The sequence below is a fragment of the Bufo gargarizans genome, chromosome 4 (assembly GCF_014858855.1).
Source record: "Bufo gargarizans isolate SCDJY-AF-19 chromosome 4, ASM1485885v1, whole genome shotgun sequence".
Classification (NCBI taxonomy): domain Eukaryota; kingdom Metazoa; phylum Chordata; class Amphibia; order Anura; family Bufonidae; genus Bufo; species Bufo gargarizans.
Window position 1 is genome coordinate 296,062,313 of NC_058083.1, and position 13,907 is coordinate 296,076,219.

Genomic DNA, 13,907 nt, shown 5'->3' on the forward strand with positions numbered 1-13,907 from the left:
ATATAGTTGAACAGCAGCGTGTGAACGTTTTCGGCTCGTAGGCCTTCATCAGACACTGTGCCGCAGTTGGGATGTGGGAGTCACAACTTCATATATTAGGATGGAACACCTGAATGCCAGGGCACTATCCAGTGCCAGAAAGGAGAGGTGTTATACTGGATAGTGCCCTGACATTCAGGTGTTACATCCTAACATAGGAAGTTGTGACTCCCACATCCCAACAGTGTCTAATGAAGGCCTACGAGCCAAAAACATTCACACACTGCCGTTCAACTATATGTACTGAGCAAACAAAACTCAAAGAAACAGAATTCTGCTGTGATTTATATTTACTAGTGAAAGAAAGGGATGGGAACCCTATACAAAGCACACTAGATGGGAAGCGACAAAGTTCGTCTTCAAGTATCACTCAAGGGATTCAGGCTGGTACGAGACAGTGGTATAACTTGCCACTATCCTGTCCTGTCACATTGAAATATATTGTCCTTGTCATAACCTTAATCACTTGTACTCGACAATGTGTGAAGAAGTAGCTCAATTAGCAGTGAACACAACAATATTGTATTGGAGTTCCTGATTACATTTTTCTCCACTTACACATCAGAGAAAGCAACTGTAGGAAATGTGATCATTTAGACCAGGGATGGCCAACCTGCGTCTCTCCAGCTGCTGTAAAACTACAACTCCCACCATGCCCTGCTGTAGGCTGATAGCTACAGGCAGTGTGGGCTTGCTGGGAGTTGTAGTTTTGAAACAGCTGGAGAGCCTCAGGTTGGCCATCCCTGTTTTAGACCATTAGGTCGTACCATTCTAAATCGAAAGGTCCATTGGGCCTCTTTTTGCAACAGGCGCTTATCCATGTCCCCTCCCTCTCGTGATGGTCTGATCACTTCTATACCCTGAAAGTTCATCCTCGCTGTTTCCTCCTTATGACATTCCATCATAAGGCGCGCAATTGGGGTGTCTGCCTTTTTGTGTATGTCCCCCCAGATGTTTATCAATGCGTCTCCTGGGTTTTCCCTACATACTGAATCATACATGAACAAGTGGCAAGGTATATCAGCCCCGTAGTCCTACAATTAATAAATGTTCTAATATCGTAAGATCGACCCGTATACATGCTTGTAAAAATGCTGCCCTTTTTGATGGAACTGCATCTAAACTTATGTAACCAATTGGAACCTTGTGGTACTGGTTGAGGGAAGCTATGTACCAGGTGGTCTCTGATGCTACGGCCGCGTCGGTATGTGATTGCTGGATACCAACCAGGTGTCCCACGTCCGGGTCTGCACGTAAGATGCCCCAAAATTCTGACAATATATCCCTTACCACTTCAAGCGATTCATCAAAGTTGCCTATGATGCAAATCTGTTCCGATGTTTCACTCCTTTGCCGTGGGTTAAGTAGCAAAGCTCTTTCACAACTAAGGGCATGTTGATAACTAAGGGCATGTAGGGTACCCCTGACATCTAAATCTTTGAGGTAAGTCCGCCGCCACCACCTGAAAATCCCGCTTAGTCGAGCAGTTGCACCTCAGTCGCAAATACTGGCCCTTAGGGATCCCACTTTTAAGGGCCTGCGGATGACAGCTATTCCAGCTTAACAAGCTGTTAGTGGCTGTCATTTTACGAAACAACCGCGTACCCAACGTACCATCTTCTCTCTTGTAGATAGTTAGGTCGAGAAGCGATGCTAGATGGGTGAGTTTCCAATGTAAAGAATAGGCCTCATTATTATTTAGCCTATATGATAATCGCAGTTGATCACAGCACTCTATCTATTCTGACTGGTGTGGGTGGTCGTCAGGGGTTTGTTCCTGGCTCCACCTCCTGGAACTCAATTTGTGTCAAACAATTCAGACAGCACTACAATTTTTTATGATGCTTAATTGGTTTTTATTGGCCGGACATGGTGGTACACAAAGCAACGTTTTGGGCACATAGGATGCCCTTCGTCAGGCAGAAGAGTGTCCACTGGACCGAGGGAAAGAGCTGGCGCCGGCTCTTTCCCTCGGTCCAGTGGACACTCTTCTGCCTGACGAAGGGCATCCTATGTGCCCGAAACGTTGCTTTGTGTACCACCATGTCCGGCTAATAAAAACCAATTAAGCATCATAAAAAATTGGAGTACTGTCTGAATTGTTTGACATTATTATTCAGCCTGGCTGCAAACGAGGCAAATGTCTCCGTGTCTCCATTCCAGAGAATGAACACATTGTCAATGTATCTTATCCACATTACAATCGACAATGCCTCTTCACTTAAATCTTTTCCACTAACAATTTCAATTTCCCACCTGCCCAGATATATGTTGGCAAAATTAGGGGCATATGGGCTTCTCATGGCCACACCCTTTACTTGGTGGTAAAACTTATTGTTAAAGACAAATGTGTTGTGTTCCAGAATGAATTGTCATTAATTGAAGCACAAACACATTGTGGGATTGGAGATGAGTACCGCGTTCCAGTAAGACATTAGCCACTGCCTCACATCCCCTCTCATGAGGTATGGAACTATATAACGCCTTTAAATCCAGGCTTGCTCGTATCATACCATCTTTCATCTGGAAAGCCCTCAATGTGTTTGATGACATTCATGGAATGCTTGGCATACAAGGGCAATGCAGTGACAAATGGCCTTAAGATCTGATCCACATACAGTACAGACCAAAAGTTTGGACACCCCTTCTCATTCAAAGAGTTTTCTTTATTTTCATGACTATGAAAATTGTAGATTCACGCTGAAGGCATAAAAACTATAAATTAACACATGTGGAAATATAAACATAACAAAAAAGTTTGAAACAACTGAAAATATGTAATATTCTAGGTTCTTCAAAGTAGCCACCTTTTGCTTTGATTACTGCTTTGCACACTCTTGGCATTCTCTTGATGAGCTTCAAGAGGTAGTCACCTGAAATGGTTTTCACTTCACAGGTGTGCCCTGTCAGGTTTAATAAGTGGGATTTCTTGCCATATAAATGGGGTTGGGACCATCAGTTGTGTTGTGGAGAAGTCAGGTGGATACACAGCTGATAGTCCTACTGAATAGACTGTTAGAATTTGTATTATGGCAAGAAAAAAGCAGCTAAGTAAAGAAAAACGAGTGGCCATCATTACTTATGAAGGTCAGTCAGTCCAAAAAATTGGGAAAACTTTGAAAGTGTCCCCAAGTGCAGTCACAAAAACCATCAAGCGCTACAAAGAAACTGGCTCACATGCGGACCGCCCCAGGAAAGGAAGACCAAGAGTCACCTCTGCTGCGGAGGATAAGTTTATCCGAGTCATCAGCCTCAGAAATCGCAGGTTAACAGCAGCTCAGATTAGAGACCAGGTCAATGCCACACAGAGTTCTAGCAGCAGACATATCTCTAGAACAACTGTTAAGAGGAGACTGTGTGAATCAGGCCTTCATGGTAGAATATCTGTTCGGAAACCACTGCTAAGGACAGGCAACAACCAGAAAAGACTTGTTTGGGCTAAAGAACACAATGAATGGACATTAGACCAGTGAAAATCTGTGCTTTGGTCTGCTGAGTCCAAATTTGAGACCTTTGGTTCCAACCACCGTGTCTTTGTGCGACGCAGAAAAGGTGAACGGATTGACTCTACATGCCTGGTTCCCACCGTGAAGCATGGAGGAGGAGGTGTGATGGTGTGGGGGTGCTTTGCTGGTGACACTGTTGGGGATTTATTCAAAATTGAAGGCATACTGAACCAGCATGGCTACCACAACATCTTGCAGCGGCATGCTATTCGATCCGGTTTGCGTTTAGTTGGACCATCATTTATTTTTCAACAGGACAATGACCCCAAACACACCTCCAGGCTGTGTAAGGGCTATTTGACCATTAAGGAGAGTGATGGGGTGCTGCGCCTGGCCTCCACAGTCACCGGACCTGAACCCAATTGAGATGGTTTGGGGTGAGCTGGACCGCAGAGTGAAGGCAAAAGGGCCAACAAGTGCTAAGCATCTCTGGGAACTCCTTCAAGACTTTTGGAAGACCATTTCAGGTGACTACCTCTTGAAGCTCATCAAGAGAATGCCAAGAGTGTGCAAAGCAGTAATCAAAGCAAAAGGTGGCTATTTGAAGAACCTAAAATATGACATATTTTCTGTTGCTTCACACTTTTTTGTTATGTATATAACTCCACATGTGTTAATTCATAGTTTTGATGCCTTCAGTGTGAATCTACAATTTTCATACTCATGAAAATAAAGAAAACTATTTGAATGAGAAGGTGTGTCCGAACTTTTGGTCTGTACTGTAGGTGCTGATAAAGTGTGTCAGGCTATTTCTGCCTGACACAATCGGTCTTCCTTTAAGCGGATTCAGCCCTTTGTGGATTTTTGGGAGGCCATAGAAGCAGGCTGTTTGTGGATATTTCGGGAGTAGGAACTCAAACTCTGATCTGCTTATCAACTTTGCTTCCAGAGCCTGTGACAGAATTACATTTATCTCTTTGCGATATGATGTCATCGGATTGGATGGAAAAACTAAATAGCACTGTCGGTAACTCAAGATATTCAAACACATGTCGGTATACTGTTGATGGTCTAGAATCACAATGTTTCCTCCCTTGTCAGAAGGTTTTATTACAATTAAGGGATTTGACTCTAAAGATCTCAACGCTTTCATCTCCGCATCAGATTTCTATGACATATTTTATGTCCCTCCAGCTTACTCAGTTGGTCCACAACTACCTTTAAAAAGGTGACAATAAATATAAATTAGTTGCGGTCTGTGATGACCTTGTGCTGTGATCTTAGTTACCCAGCGTGCCAGGTCCCCGTTGTTTGCGGGATATTCCGGTCTTTATCACAGTCAACCTAAGGTTACTACAGCATAAAATTGGCAGAAGTTCATATAGGGGTCTTGGACCAAACGCGTTTCTGATGACCACTGATGAAGGGGCAACGTCTAGCCCCAAAACGCGTTTGGTCCAAGACCCCTATATGAACTTCTGCCGATTTTATGCTGTAATAACCTTAGGTTGACTGTGATAAAGACCGGAATATCCCGCAAACAACGGGGACCTGGCACGCTGGGTAACTAAGATCACAGCACAAGGTCATCACAGACCGCAACTGCAGACCAAATCCAGCGCGATAGCAGGCTACTAAGTTCTCAGAGGACACCGGCTCTTCAGCATAACGGAGCGGTGCCCAGAGAAGCTTAGACCGGCGACAGCAGCAACCTTTGAGAGAATCTCTATATTTACAGTGGACCGGAGCTTCACCAGCAGGCACCAAGCAGGTAATAGCGGGACGCCGCTCTAAAAACTCACCGTGATTTATCTACTTAAAGATCCAGGAACTTTGCTGTTAACAAGAGATTGAGATACACTTGGGAAGTGAATACAGAGGATATAATTAGACCCCAAGAATACTCCCAATTTTTTTCCCACTAGTCTAGCCATTATTGGGACCTAACTGCTATAAGCTGCAGAGTGGAAAACACCTATGTTGCATTGACGTTCAACTATTTATTCTCATATGCATATGTAATTTATTGTTGCACTGATGTCTATTTAGGGTCTTAATTTTTAGGTTGTTCCACTATCTTATATGTCTTATATGCATTAATTGGGTATTACATATTTTAAGCTATTATTTTATACATCTATATTTTTATAAGTAATAAATTTAATGTAATTTTTATATAATTTGTATATGATAATAAATTATTTATCACCTTATACACCTGTCTTTCGCATGGTTCTACTTATAGAGAGAGTGCCCAGTATTGTCTATCTCATTACCTTTAAAAAGGTGTCACATGGTGTGTGACCACCAATGGGTGGATTTTTAGAGGATGGGGATTTTAAATTGGTAAACGGTCCCTCTTCTGGACCTCTATTCCCCTCCTCCCATAGCTCAGCCAACATTTGGACATCTGGGAGATCTTTCATCTCACATAGACTCACACTATGTTCTGTCATGTGTAATGAAAAATTTCTTCCACTTCAGCTTGCGTATAAATAAGTGGAGATCTTTCACCCAATCAAATAAATTGAATGCATTTGTGGGCACAAATGATAAACCTTTATTAAGGAGAGTCATTTCATCACAATTCAATGATCTACTGGACAAATTGACAATCTGCATCTCATCTGAGGTAGACTCCCACTTTATATGGGGCCTTATTTTCTGTCCCTCAGCAGGTAATCATACATAGGTTGACCCCTCCCTAAAAAACTGCTCCACGTACGTGAGCCTCTACCTCTATTATAGGACCTGCCTCGAAATGGGTCTGGTTGCACTGATTGTATGTTTTGTGTTCTAATTGAGCCGCTCTTGGACTCCCCTTCAGATAAAGAGGGTTCCGTATCCAACTCAAGCGCCTTACTTTGTTTTTTACTGTAATCGAAAATGCGACCCTCTTTGAAATCAGTGGTGTCCCTAACATACTGAAAATGCTTACGCTCCTGTATTTGAGCAGTCAATCTCTAAGTTGTTTGCTCCTTGAGTGAAAACTCAGGATTGTTCGCAAATTGCTTTTAAACCTCAATTAGTTCCCTCAGGGTAATAGTATTTTTGTCATATACTGTACGTTCCTCATCTAATAGAAGAGACATAAGATGTAAGGAGGAGTCAATTAGCTCCCTTTCCAATTTTTTGAGGAATTCTGTAGAACATATTCGGGCCATAAGTGCAAGTGAAATCCTGAGGCCACGAGGTACAATCCAGAGTTTCAAGTATGTTTCCAGTGTTTGAATTTCCTACCACCCTCTGATGGTATTTTTATGTGTTGGTTAGTAATTTAAAGGAACTATTTATGTTTGGCGCCTGTGATTCCACTGGTAATTGTGCATCTGAAAAAACGAATCTGGTTTCATTGGACCAGCCTGATGTGTTTACTCCACCTGTCAGAAGATGGGGGAAACTGAGGTGCTACCTGATTATAGACCCTCTAAGCTAAGTCAGGGTTAGACTCTGCATTTGTTTCACTAAATTACAGACTGGATTCATGATAAGGAACAGTAGACAGAGTTAGGTAGGGCCGGTGAATACGTCAGGATAATGACTAGTGTAATACACAAACCGGGATAGTGAAGCCTTAAACTGCGTGGACCCACTATCCCTACCTACTTGCATGGTCACCCTACACAGTGAACCACAACTGGACAACAGTCTCTGTACTGCGATATGTGAAGGGGAACACACCTAACAGAGACAAACAGACGCACAAACAGAATAAGAGTAGTCATACGTTAAAAGGTCAAAAGCCGGATGGTCAACACAGTACAGGTACCCCAGAGGCAAATGGAAAAACCAAAACACACCAAAGAGTAAGAACCAGGAGATCAAATACGATACCAGAACGCCAGAAGCCAAAACCGTAGTCATAAATCCAATCCAGATTTATGACCATCAAAGCCAGGGGATTCTGCAATAATACCAAAGACCAGTAGTGGAGCCAAAGGATGGAAAATTCACCAGCATCTGTACTCTGCAGATGCCGGATTTTATACTGAGGAACGTCAGCTCACGCCGGCGAGCCTCGGCACACATCCTCATTGGTCCAGGTCTCTTAGGTCAATGATGGCCAGCCTGCACTCCATGACACATTATACATAACCAGAATCGGCAAATAATACATCTAAAACAGTGAGCTCCAGTTTTATGTAAGCATAATAAGAAGTTATACAAGCTTGTCTTATACTAGGGAGGGCTTTTATTAAGACTGGCGCATGCCTCTAACATTTGTAGTACATGCAGGTCTATGTCCGCACTCTCTGTTCCTGCTTCACCTACTTTTTGGAAAAGCCGTGAGAGGTTTGCTACCCCCCAAAAGAATAATAAAAAATACACATTTTTGCAGGCCAATTTGTGACTTTTTGATGTGAGATTACTGGTGCACAGGGTTATAGACGTCATATAAAGCAATACCTTTCTGGAATGCAAACAATTTCATTTCCTCATTCTAAAGGAAAGTACAGTTTTACATATGAATGAGGAAGTAGAACGAAAATCTTTGCTTATGGGTAAGCTCTGTAGGTGAGCAAGACTATATCAGCTACATGAAAGTTATAGACAAAAAAAATGAAGTATCATGAAAATATTTTCTATCAGTCGCACATCCACTTCCATCATATCTAGAGTACTATAATCTGCATCACACATATATGAATAATAGACTTATACTATGATGAATAAAGGTTCAACTACTGTAGCAAATATGTGTGTATATCAGAAATGTCAGGGTGTGTATCCACTATGACGAATTAGGCTTCATCTTTGATGTTTAATTAATCCACTAAATAACCATTTATAGGCTAGGATTACAAAACTATCCATTATAATTCCAGACATTCTTCTTCATGAAAATTAATTGTACCCTAGAAAGTATCATCAGTTTCTAAACAGTGTTCAGACAGGTTTAAATAGCATATGAATAACCATTATATAAACTGATCTACTGTCAGCAAGACAGATATAAATTTAGCAACAAATCCCAGGGCTGATTGTAACATGTGCCTGATATTGTATGAACAGAGAAGATTCCACCTTCCATTAAAACTATAAGGACTTTATTATTTCCAGCAGATCCATTACAAGAACACGGACAGCCACTGACGCATTTCAGGCTCTACATTAGCCCTTAGTCATAGCTACAAACGTGAACATGACCTAACTTTTTATAGTTTAGTGCTCTCATTAAGCGAAACAAAATTAGAGTATTGCAGGTTTGACATCCTTTTAATGGCTAACAAAAATAGAAGCAATGATGTAACTTTTTATATATACATATAAAATAAACTAATAAGACACACCCCAATTACATGATATGGGCTGAAACCAGTAACAAAAAAATTGGATCCTGTCTCAGAACTAGGACCATATACTTTGTGCACAACAAATACAAGAATAAATCATGCATAAAAGATTATCAGATTGGTGAGGGTCTGACTCTGCCAATTAGCTGTTTCAATGGACCACAGTGTTTGCATAATGTCTGCAACCTCTTTATACAATATACGTAGCACAGCACCCCGTACATTGTATAGCAGATGTGTTGGTATTGGAGCTCAATCCCATTCTCTTATCCAAGCATCACAACTGCTCTATACATTTAAATCACAGAAATATCCCTTTACAGGCATAGGCCCAACAATTTGCTGACCTAGCTGTGGGATTTAGGATTTTGCACTCATGGTTTTGCAATAGTGCATCTCTCTTAGCTGAGGTCGCTGAGTGTCAAGAGAAGAATACACCTTTTTACATACATCTATCCAATTAGTTCATTCATTTATTTAATGCACATATATAGCGCTACTATAGCATCACACTCTCCCCAATCTAAGTTCCCTGTCAGTATGTCTTTGGAGTGTGGGAGGAAACCCACGCAAACATAGGGAGAACATACAAACTCCATGCAGATGTTGTCCTGGTCGGATTCGAACCTAAGACCCCAGCGCTGCAAGGAACCAGTGCTAACCACATGGGAGCATGGGAATGGTTGTTACAGTAGATAGAATAAATAGCATTTTGTGGTGACAGGTTCTCTTTACCCTTTTAGTGACCAGCCTGTTTTGAGCCTTAGTGACCAAGATATATATTTTTTTTCACTGTAACATTTCAAGAACTGTAAGTTTTTTATTTAGAGCTTGTTTTTTGTGACACAAGTTGCCATTTTTAATACCACTATTTTGGAGTATGCATAACTTACTGATTAACTTTTATTAGGGGTGGAATGAGAAAAAAAACAGCAATACTGTCACTGAGTTATAAATTATGCGGTACAAATAACATGATAACTTTATTCTCTAGGTCCGTACGATTACAGCGATTCCAAATATATATTATTTTTACATTTTACTACTTTTGTGCAATAAACCCCCCCCCCCTTTTTTTTTTTTAAAGAGAAACTAAATGTTTTTTGCATCACTGCATCTCAACACCCATAAGTGAGGGCTTGTAGTTTTTATTGGTGTCATTCTGGGAAACAAAACACTTTTTTATTCCATTTTTTTCATAGCAAATAAGCAAAACAGCAATTCTGGCCTGGTTTTTTATTCTTTGTGTTTCTTTTTTTTTTAATTGTGTTCAACATACTAGATAAATTACATGATAATTGTGTAGTGGGAGTTGTTATGTATACGGGTATACCACATATGTGGAGGGGATTTCATTTTTGCAATTTTTTCAATGGTATGTGTTTTTAACTTGGAGATTTTTAATAATAAAACTTTTTTTAAACATTTACTAGTCCCACTAGAGGACTTTAACAAGCTATCATTTGATAGCTTCTATAATACAATGCCATGCTAAGACATAGGCACCCAGAGATATAATTTCTGGAGTACCAATGCCTGACTGAGGGAGCTCCATACCTCTAAACAGCTTAGATACACTACTGGCAGCAACATCTAAGTGGTTAAATGGCCCAAAACGGTGCTTCTGCTAGATTGTGCCATTAGAGCAGGTGTGAGAGTCATGCTCCTGCTCTGCAATGAAGACCCATGCAGCACTTAGACTAGGCCGCCGCGGCGGCGGCCTACCCTAAGGCCTGTTAGTGACTGCTGTTAAAAGCTATATTGATGGTCACTAATGGGTTAAAAAGCTCTGCCATTTCCAGGGGTTGTGCCAACGTTAAATGTTATTTAAATAAAACAGCAAGAAAAACTAGGTATGCTCTCCTTCACTTCGGTGGGGCCCCAATAGTGGGACCAGCACTTATCTGACATTGATGGCATCTCCTGGCCAAACCCCTTTAAGCCTTTCACTGGCTGAAGAATGAACAAGCCAAATAGACAAACTGGGAAGTGGGGGATGAAATTGAAAGATTTCTGTTATGGAATTAAAGAAAGAATATTCAGAAAGAATATGCGCCCATTAAATCGTGTTCAAGGAACCAAGGGGGAGATTTATCAAACTGGTGTAAAGTAGAACTGGCTTAGTTGTCCATGGCAACCAATCAGTTTCCACCTTTCATTTTTCACAGCTCCTTTGGAAAATGAAAGGTGGAATCTGATTGGTTGCTATTTGCTTGGAAGTGGTCACAGATTCTTTGTTTACTGTGTAGTAGTAATAACTAAACCTTCATGTGGAGATGCTACTCATGGTGAATATCAGGGTCCTTTTACACAGGCAGGACCTACTGTTCATTCCAGATTATTAGCCTGTGTAAAAGGGCCCTAAAACTATATGGCTATATACTGCATGAGCTAAAAACTGGCTGTTTTTTCAAGCTCCATGCTCCAGTATGCCAAAGATTAGGCACTACATTCAATTCAACTTATAAGTTATGCTCGACCCCAAAGTGATAGAGAAATCTGAGAGATCAAGCACAGCATTGAAGTTAGCGTAAGGCCTCATGCACACGACCGTGGTGTTTTTTGCGGTCCGCAAACCGCGGATCCGCGAAAAAATGAAGCCGTCCGTGTGCCTTCCGCAATTTGCGGAACGGAATGGGCGGCCATCAATATAATGTCTATTCTTGTCCGTAAAGCGGGGCCGCGGAACGGAGCAACGGATGCGGACAGCACACGGAGTGCTGTCCGCATCTTTTGCGGCCCCATTGAAGTGAATGAGTCCGCATTCAATCCGCCGATGCGGACACAACAACAGTCGTGTGCATGAGGCCTAAAAATGCCTAAGAGGCCATACACATGAAATAAAGGTCAGCTAATGCAGGCGATTTTGACCATTTTGGCCGACCATCATTTGAAAACTTATCAGCGGTAGTTAGCAAATTTTATTTCCTCGTCAGTAGCTGGTGAGTCAGATGAGGACATAACATTGCACATACGGTATGAAGATAAGGCATTTACAAATAGGTGACTTGATGGAGCGCCAGGTGCCATGTTTGCATTACAATGTCTACAGTACAGTTTTGGTTATTAGAACACTGCATTCCTTATAAAATGGCACAATTACTGGGGAAATCATCAAACATTTCAATGGGTATAAATATTTTACGTAAAAAGTCTTCACACATATTCACCACCTATCTCTGATGACTTTCCCAAACATGCAATTTAAAGATACAGTTGCCAGTTTTGAGAATTTCTCAAACAAAAATGCCTTTGCACATAAACCCAACATGTGAACACTGACCATGCTCCGTAGCAACACCCACCACCAGAGAATGCACCCACTGACAACATTGACCAAAAAAAAAACCAGTAAAATTATTCTTTAGGTATGTATAAAGCACTGTTCACATCTGTTTATAATGGAAGACACAATGCAGTGTGGGATGTGTTGTACAGAGGTGTTCCATGCACTGCACTGACTTACAAATGAAGCCTTCAATGCAGTTATAAACTCAGCCATAGGCATCTTTCACACATCCATGACAAGGTGGTCAGTGGTTCATCCGTGAAGATGTCTGTGACGCATTAGGGTTTGGTCCATCTTTTGACCTCCATGCATCATCCATATTCAATGGAAACTGCTAGGCTAAAAACTCCAGAGCATCTGCTAACAGATCCATGAAAACCATGGACCAAACATGGATGGCATAGAGGGATTTATAATCATGGACAAAAATAGGGCATGCTTCCACAGACCCGTGATCTGCTGAGAACCACTGATGTATGAACACACACACTAAAGTCAATGGATATGGGTGCCACCTGTGAAGACCACGATTGCCTGATGTGTGAAAAGGCTTTATCCTTCTTTGAGGGACTCACATACCATTCAGAAATGATGCCAAGCATGTCATAAGATGTACTTTAGAGGCAGGCATTAGTAAGATGTTGACAAAGGGTTAAACCAGTAAGCCCTGAGAATTTGGCAGTGCTGCACACTGCTAGGCCTACTTGCTGAACTAGTCATTGTTAAGCTCAGAATATACAGACGTGGACAAAATTGTTGGTACCCTTTGGTCAATGAAAGAAAAAGTCACAATGGTCACAGAAATAACTTTAATCTGACAAAAGTAATAATAAATTAAAATTCTATAAATGTTAACCAATGAAAGTCAGACATTGTTTTTCAACCATGCTTCAACAGAATTATGTAAAAAAATAAACTCATGAAACAGGCATGGACAAAAATGATGGTACCCCTAGAAAACACAGAACATAATGTGACCAAAGGGACATGTTAATTCAAGGTGTGTCCACTAATTAGCATCACAGGTGTCTACAACCTTGTAATCAGCCATTGGGCCTATATATATGGCTCCAGGTAATCACTGTGTTGTTTGGTGATATGGTGTGTACCACACTCGACATGGACCAGAGGAAGCAAAGGAAAGAGCTGTCTCAAGAGATCAGAAAGAAAATTATAGACAAGCATGTTAAAGGTAAAGGCTATAAGACCATCTCCAAGCAACTAGATGTTCCTGTGAGTACAGTTGCACATATTATTCATAAGTTTAAGATCCATGGGACTGTAGCCAACCTCCCTGGACGTGGCCGCAGGAGGAAAATTGATGACAAATCTAAGAGACGGATAATCCGAATGGTAACAAAAGAGCCTAGAAAGACTTCTAAAGAGATTCAAGGTGAACTTCATGCTCAAGGAACATCAGTGTCAGATCGCACCATCCGTCGTTGTTTGAGCCAAAGTGGACTACATGGGAGACGACCAAGGAGGACACCATTGTTGAAAACGAATCATAAAAAAGCAAGACTGGAATATGCCAAACTACATGTTGACAAGCCACAAAGCTTCTGGGAGAATGTCCTGTGGACAGATGAGACAAAAATCGAAGTTTTTGCCAAGGCACATCAGCTGTATGTTCACAGACGAAAAAATGAAGCATATCAAGAAAAGAACACTGTCCCTACTGTGAAACATGGAGGAGGCTCTGTTATGTTCTGGGGCTGCTTTGCTGCGTCTGGCACAGGGTGTCTTGAATCTGTGCAGGGTACAATGAAATCTCAAGACTATCAAGGAATTCTAGAGAGAAATGTACTAGCCAGTGTCAGAAAGCTTGGTCTCAGTCGC

At 41.4% G+C, this 13,907-nt stretch overlaps 1 protein-coding gene across 1 annotated transcript in view; it reads right to left on the bottom strand.

Moving 5' to 3' along the window:
• FRK (fyn related Src family tyrosine kinase) overlaps positions 1 to 13,907 on the bottom strand; it is a 119,040-nt gene that overhangs the window by 93,417 nt on the left and 11,716 nt on the right. The gene's annotated exons all lie outside the window — the stretch shown is intronic.